The sequence below is a fragment of the Adiantum capillus-veneris genome, chromosome 5 (genome assembly GCF_014529385.1).
Source record: "Adiantum capillus-veneris isolate H3 chromosome 5, ASM1452938v2, whole genome shotgun sequence".
In the NCBI taxonomy this organism is placed as follows: domain Eukaryota; kingdom Viridiplantae; phylum Streptophyta; class Polypodiopsida; order Polypodiales; family Pteridaceae; genus Adiantum; species Adiantum capillus-veneris.
In genome coordinates, this window is record NC_140935.1 from 102,698,214 (window position 1) to 102,706,337 (window position 8,124).

Below are 8,124 nucleotides of genomic sequence, written 5' to 3' on the forward strand. Positions count from 1 at the left end.
TTTTACATTTTTCTCTTTGCATGTTTGGCTACATACTATTTGCATCCTGGTTTTCATCCATAACTAGGTGGTGCCCCTTTCTTTTGTTGGATTTATCTGTGGGTTTGCTCTTGTCTTGTGTGCTTATAGTCACCCTAGCCCCAATTGAGCAAAACAGGAGCCTTGAGGAATGTTTAGAGGTTGCTTCTCTTGTTGCCCACCCCTGACCGCCTCAATTTTTATGCCCCCACTGAGAACGGCCTGGTGTCTTTTGTTGTTTCATATTGCATTAATGCTTAGATTTTAGCATAATCAAATAGCTTGCATGAATCATAGAAACTTGTATGACCCATTTGTTTCCATTGCAAGGCAAAAGGTGCATATCATTGTAAGCACAAAATTTCAATTACAATAGAATTTTGGGCTCTAGTAGGTTGGCCAAGATAAACGCTTCAATAAATCCTTTTATTTTACCTCTCATTAGGTACGAATTTAGTTTTGACGTGTATATTTATATTTTGTTTTAAGAATTAGGTTATGCATAGGCCGTAGATAATGGCCCAGAATAGAGGTTTTCCCTTCCATTTCACTCCACACATTAGAATAAACATTGCAATTAGTAGAAAGATTCATTTTCAACAACAAATGGTGTTCATGTTGGTGCTCAAAGAGAATGATAAATTATAGCATTCTTCAGTGTATGGAAGTCTCACATTTGGTTCTTCGATGTATGGAGTTATGCTTTTGGTCTTCTTCGTAGATGAAAAACTTGAAGATTACTACATGTGGATCTTGCGTAGATCCCTACCAAAATCTATTGTCTTGCAAGGTGTTGGTCTATTGTCTACTTATGTGGTAAACTTTTGGCAACACATTCAAATAGCATCTGGCAGCATGAGACAAGACTTACTAAATTATGAAGGTCATGAAGTTTTTGACTTAATGAGTCTACCCAAGTTGAAGGACATTTATGAGCTAGAGTTCAGAGATATGCTCATACAAGCTCTTGAAGGTCGTAGCACATACACCAGCTTTACACAGGGGGAAGAGAAACCTATATTTTATGTCACATTCATAGTGGTGGAAGAAATGATGGATAGCAATAAGAGATACAAGTTTCTTCAACCAAATTCAATGAGTGATTCAATACCATATATCTCTCTCTCTCGAAAAGAAATTTGAAGATCTTTGATCCTTGGGGGTGCTTATAGAAACTTTTTTAATAGAGGAGGTTTACTCAGCCACTTCATTGGCTCTTGAGATAACCTTTCACAACACACAAGGTTTTCTTATCATACAATAAAGTTCCTTCAATAAAGATGAAAGCAGACAAAGATAAATGTTACAAGATCTACATGTTGTGCGGTCGGATAAATGGTACATGAATGTACCATTATGTGTGTGTGTGTGTGGGGGGGGGGGGTGAGGGGGAGGGGGGGGTAATGATAGCCGTTTTCTGGCTATCGCCATTGGCCAGAGTGATCCACCTCACACAAGAAAAATCATTTTAACACTATGGCTATCCTCACCTTTGCATTGTAAATAGGCGTGTGTGAGCTAGTGGACTTTCTCCATATCTCCTTAAAAACCCTCAATTATCTAATCACTAAGCTAGTTGAGTCAAAAAATAAATAAAATAAAAAATTAAAGTATATTATGACCTTTTTGTATGTAAATATCTCATTGTATATAAGACCGAAATATAGAGATTTTTTTACTATACTTATTTTTGGTATTTTATATATATATTTATACCTAGGTGTGTGTTTTATTAGACCTATGTATTCCTTCTTAATCCTCTTGCACCATAAGTATACTTTTGTTGCCAAAGTGTACATACTCTAATCTTGTAAATATTTTTTCTTTTATACAAATTACCCCCACATTTCCACCCTCACCCTTAAACAAAAAAAATTGGTTTCTAGCTACTCCTATAGTCACTTTTATTATGTAATTTTCATTTACTTGTATACTTTTTCCTATTTCACCCAAAATAATACAAAAGAGGGACCATATCATATGATTCCAATATCTTTTTCATATCCATAATTATTTCATTTTTATTATTTTATACTCATAATTCAGACATAGGTGCTCATTAAGTTAAAGTCCAAGAATAGTCCATACACTAGTTCCACCATGTATATATTTCTTTATTCACCAATGATACTCCTTTATGCACGTGTAAAGATAACCTGGATGCTTTGTATTATGGAGGGCTCACTCTTGTATGCATTGTGCAAATTCAACAAAGGAGGGGGTCACTAGAAGACTTTTGTAGGCATAAAAGCAGGATTTTTGGCACCTATCTCCACTCAAAATTTGAAGAAATGATAATAAATAGAATGTAGTCCACCAACTAAATAATCACTTGAATTTTTTTCATAAATTTTGGAGCTACCATCAATGAGATATAAATTTTATGGTGGACCCTAGTCTGCTGCCTACTTTTTCTCACAAATCACCCTAGTCCTCTCTTATCTCCCTTCACACTTCTACACACACACACACATTCATTCCTCTCCATCCCTCATTCAAACCTGTAGCTTCCATTGTTTCTTTTACCTTCTTCTCCACTAACCTCCCCTCTCACCTCCATTAGCTCTCATATGAACTCTAGATGTATATAAACCATATCTATGTCTCTCTCTATAACCTCTAAATCATAATTTCATCTTACCTCATTTCTCTGTCCATAAGATTTATCATGTAGGACATGCATAACCTCTGAATTTTTTTTGAAACATCTTGTCACCAAATCTTTATTCTTATAATTCGTGATCGACATCGGCAACAACGAAGGCGTAAAGAAGAGAAGAAGAAGAAGAAGAAGAGGATTGGCAGTCACTCTTGACAATCTACACAAGGAAGTTCAAAACTTCTTCAAGACGTCACCATCTCAAAGATTCCCACTTCACTCACTATCTCCTTTTACCATCAAACTCATTCTACCCATTGTAAATTGTACCACTAATTTTTTAGTGATTACTAACACTAACCACTAACCTTGTTGTAAAAAATGTACCCTCTACTATCCACTCAAGTAGGCACTCCTAAGTTATTCACTCAAACCTCTCTTCTTTCAACCTCAATAATTCTCTCTCCTTGAGCCCACATTCATGTGACTCAAAGGATAAGAGAGGCCCAATTTCATTTGAAATTTAAGAAGAAAATCATAATCCCTATTTCTCTTTATAAAAAACCTAACCTATAATCTAGCTAACCTAGCCTATAACCTATAACTTAACCTAACCTATAGCTTAAACCTAACCTAGAACCTAATCTATAAGCTAATCTAACCTAATTAACATCCTATAACCTAACCTAACCTAGAACCTAATCTATAAGCTAATCTAACCTAATTAACATCCTATAACCTAACCTAACCTATAACCTATAACCTAATCTAACCTAACCTATCCTAACGTATAATTAACCTAACTTATAACCTATAACTTAACATATAACCTATACCCTAACCTAACCTATAACTTAAACTAAACCTAACCGAAACCTATAACGTAAACCTCATCAATTGCATAATTTCAAAAACAACATAATTCAAAACAAAATTTCTTCAAAACATAAATTCAAAAAAAAAATCATAGCATAATTTCGAAACAACATATTCCAAAACAACATGATGAGATGGTAGCATAATTACATAACATAATTCCAAAGCATAATTTTGAAATAAATTTACCCCAAACCATAATTTCAAAACAAATTTTTTTCAAAGCATTATTTCTAAACAAAATGGCATAAAAACTTAAAGCATTGAAAGCCTAAAGCATGAAATTTTACTTTGACAAAATACAAATTAATTTAATATGCATTAAAGTTTTGAGCACTCACATGCAGCCTATTTGAGCCATAAAGGGTCTTGTAAACTTTCTTGAACCTGCAAAAACACACACACACACACAACTATGTTAAACTCTAAACCCTAAACCTACAAGCAAACTTGAAAAGAATCTCACCTTGGTGCTAGAGAGTAGTTCACAAGCAAGCTTTTCACCTCCAGCAAGTTGTTAGGAACTAGATATGCAGTAGGTGAGCAGGAGGAGGAGGGCAAGAGAAGAGGTGCAAAAATAAGAGAAATGTGCAGGGAAAGACCTGCGGGTTTGTTTTCTGCAGGTTTTGTCTGTACAGGCGTCAAAAAATGCATCTATACAGGCGTCGGAAGAGCAATCGGTATTTGCATCGGAAATTCAAAAATGATTTTTTTATAAAAGTTCATCTCCCTCCATACTTACCTACACCTATGTTGACGCCCGCCGTTGACGCCGGTAATTTGGCGTCGAAATTTAAACGCCCTCGACTACCAAACTCTTCTTCGTGTCTTTCCCTTACAGAAAATTCTCTAGACTCAGTCTAAACCTTGTGACATAAGAGTGTTGTGGTACATTGGACCCTTGCCCTGGCCACTCATGCATTACTTCTTCTCTGCTGTCTTAAATAGAATACCAACTCTTTCCTTTCATACGGAGTGTAAGATGAAGGAAAATTGTAGGCACCGAAAGGTTAAAATGATGTAACTACCTTGTGAGCAATTGCAATTTTGATTTCCACTAGCAAATTTGGGTCCAAGAACTTTGTTGCATATTCCTCAGACTCTTCCTGTTGGGTTAACCAATTTGAGAATTCCTATAGGTGGTCTATGTCAACCAACATGCGAGTACTCTACTGCATTTCTGAGTGCCATATGGTTTTGAACCAATTGCAGGATCGCCAAAGTGTTAGAGGCTCACAATCCTAACAGGTATTCAATGCAATAAACATGCATTGTAGGGTAAAGAGAAGCATCAGACTGCACATTAAGTTACAAAATTGTAAATCATATGAATAATAAACACCAAGATTGAAAAAAATAAGGTACTACTTCATCTTGTATTCATCATCATCATCAGTTTAAAAACAAAATTGCAGTACGACTACAAATCTCTCGTTGGTTACATCCAAAAACTGCTACACACCATAAGACAATTTGAGTATTTCAAACTACCTAGGCATTTGGAACTTGTGTAAACATGCTGCTAAGGTTTAAAACTAAGACCTTAGTTATAGTCCAAAAATATAAGTACCCTGACACATCTAAACTAATATGCTCTAACTCATGTCTCACCTTCTCCTCCAAGGTCTAAATCCACTCCTTGAACATACACAAAGACATCTTTACTCTAGCCAGCTCACTCTAATGCTGCGTTAACATTTCTTGCACTTTATGCTTATACTTACCCTTCAATGTTTCTATCTCCTCCTTCAGACTCTCTGCCAAATCTGTCTGTTCCTACAAATTACTTTTGCTACACTTGTTTTTGCCACACACTCCATCTAATTTTCTAACTGAATTTGTTGAATGCTCAAAATCATTTTCACTTTTGATAGCATCTTAACAGGCATGCCAAAATCCTTTATAGTGACACTCCCTCGGGATCTTTGAATAGTTTTACCTTCAAAGTCCAATTGCTTTTCAGCATGTGAAACACCAATGCCCAATTTCCTCTTTTAAGACAAAGTAAATACTTTGACCAACTTAATTGGTGTTTGAATTTCTTGGTCAAGGTTAGAAATTGTAATTTCCAACTTCTTCATAGATTCCACCAATTTTGGAGTCTGCACACACCTAAGAGCCTCTTCTTCTATGTACCTTGCCTGCACCAAGAACTTAGAAGGTTTTAGCTTCTCTTAATCACCTTCCAAACCTACTGATAATTCAGACATTTGAGTGGACAACTAATCTTTCTTCACCACCAATGTTGCTTTACTAGAAGAACTAGGCATCTCTTTTTCTTGTGTATCACTTTCCTCTACTAGCAACTCTGGAGCATAACTAGATAAAGCAACCAAATAAGCACATATTCTAGTATTATTCTAAGCCCTTCTCCTATCAAACAAATAGATTCCAGCAGAAATCCTCTGATACAATCAATTACGCCAATTAACTATACCACTCTATTCTACAAAACAAAGAGGAGTATAGTTTTCTTTTGACATATATAATCAAAATTTACAAAGAAACACAACCTCTCCAAATACCACTTTAAATTTTGTCTTCTTGCATAATTTACATTCTTTAACATATATTACCTCCTTCCACCTTCACTAGCCCCAAACTCCTTCTTCAATAGAAACTCTGAACACTTAGGAATCATTGTAATACCTTTCAGTGGCAGCTTAAAAACTTTGGCTACAACTTCAAGTGTTAAAGAAAGAATCTAGAAATCATGCCTTTTTTTTTTTGAATATCCAATTGTGATTCAGCATAGTAGCTACATTTCCACTCACCCAATGGAAGAGAGGCAAAGGCCTTCAACCCTATCCTCTGCAGACAAACTACATTTGCCTCTACCTTGTAATCTATTTCCACTTTGAAGTCCATAAATGGGTCCATCAGAGACTGTTGGATTTTCACTTTGATGAGGGGATGCCAAACAACTTTTTGGCGAGGTCTCCTTGGGGCTCATCCTCCTCAAGACCCAGTTGCATGGTGATGATTTGATTGCCCTTTACCATGGCTAAGGAAGGTTGTACAATGGGAAGGTACTTGGTAAGATCTTGTGGCAACATGTGAAAGACACAGATCCGATGGAGCTAATAGCTCACACCTTCAACTAGCACATGACACACTCAATGTCTTTGAAAAGGCATTAACTGTACGTGCACTACACTAATGTTAATTAATGGAGAATCAGTTTTCAAACCAAGAAGTGTCTGAAAATTCCGATCTTCTGTACTCCGACCTGGTAACATCCGACTAACCACAATCCACCTAAGTGACTCAGAAGCTTTGAAATATTCTATCTTGGATTTTCTAATTGATTCAATAAAATATCTCACACACCATCAATTACATTGCCAAGCCATTACCCCTATATTGGGCCGTACAACACTCTTCTCCTTCATCTCTTGTCTAAAACATTTTTGTTGATAACAAAATCTTACTTCCTTGTTTTCTGCAAACTTTTCTAGCTCAAGAAAATATTCTAGGGGCCAACCTAAATGAGGTGGCTTCCGTTGAAACTTCTTCAACGTGAAACATTGACAAGATTCTCTAATCTAGTACAAAAAACATTAGCCACAATAAATGTGCCTTGACCAAAATCTTGCACAATCTGATAAGGACATTTATACCTTAACTTTTGTGGAGTGGGGTCTTGGATTGGAATTTTATAGCATTACCCCAATATCCAATTTGAAAGACTTTAAACTTAACATTCATATTGACCAAATACTTCCTCATTCTCTGGATCACCGTAGTGATATAGGAACTTACCAACCTATCCTTCTCCAGCTAGAGTATGTATTTGGTCATGCAATTAATTGATCATTTAGGACTCATCTTTTTAGAACTCACTCTGAGGCTTGGTAGAACAAAGTTAGTGGGAACTATAGGTTCAAGGCCATATACTAATTGGAATGGAGTCATACCTATTGTTACTTTGAATGCTATTCTAAAATACCACCAATGTAGAGTCCAATTTTTCATTCCAATCATTGTGATTTTCCAAAAGATCTTCTTCAAAATCTCGACCAAAGTCTTATTGGTACTCTTAGCCTACCCATAGCCTGAGGATGATAATTTGTTGACCTCTTATGCATAATCATATGAGTTTTTGTCAATTTAGAAATTACCTCATCAACAAAATGAGTTTCCGGTCACCAACTAATTCAATAGGCTAGCCAAACGTTGGTGCAACCAAAAACTAGAAAGTGTAAAGAGCAATGTCAAGGATGCTTACAAATGTGCACCCAAATGTCAAATCATGGTAAAGACCTTGTCCGGACAAAGAATTTAGAATGTGTATGACTTATACGGCTATGTGGACAAAGGTAGAGTTTGGTAATTTTAAAGAAGATTCTTCATGTGAAAAGCCTCTTAGGACATGCAAAGAAAGTGGGGAAATGAAGGCCATATGGTTAATTATAAAAAGTAGATTGGATGTGTGGCTCAACGTTCTTGCATGAGGACAACCAAAAAGTCCTATTCTGTAAAAAATCTTAAAACTCGTTCTTTCTAAAAGCGGCCTGTATAGACTAAAGGAAAAAATCATTCCATGTGTTTTTGCATTTCACGCATGTAAGCTAATTTGGCACCTTTTGGAAGATAGTTGTAAATCACTTTCTCTTTTGGCAGTGGGCAAG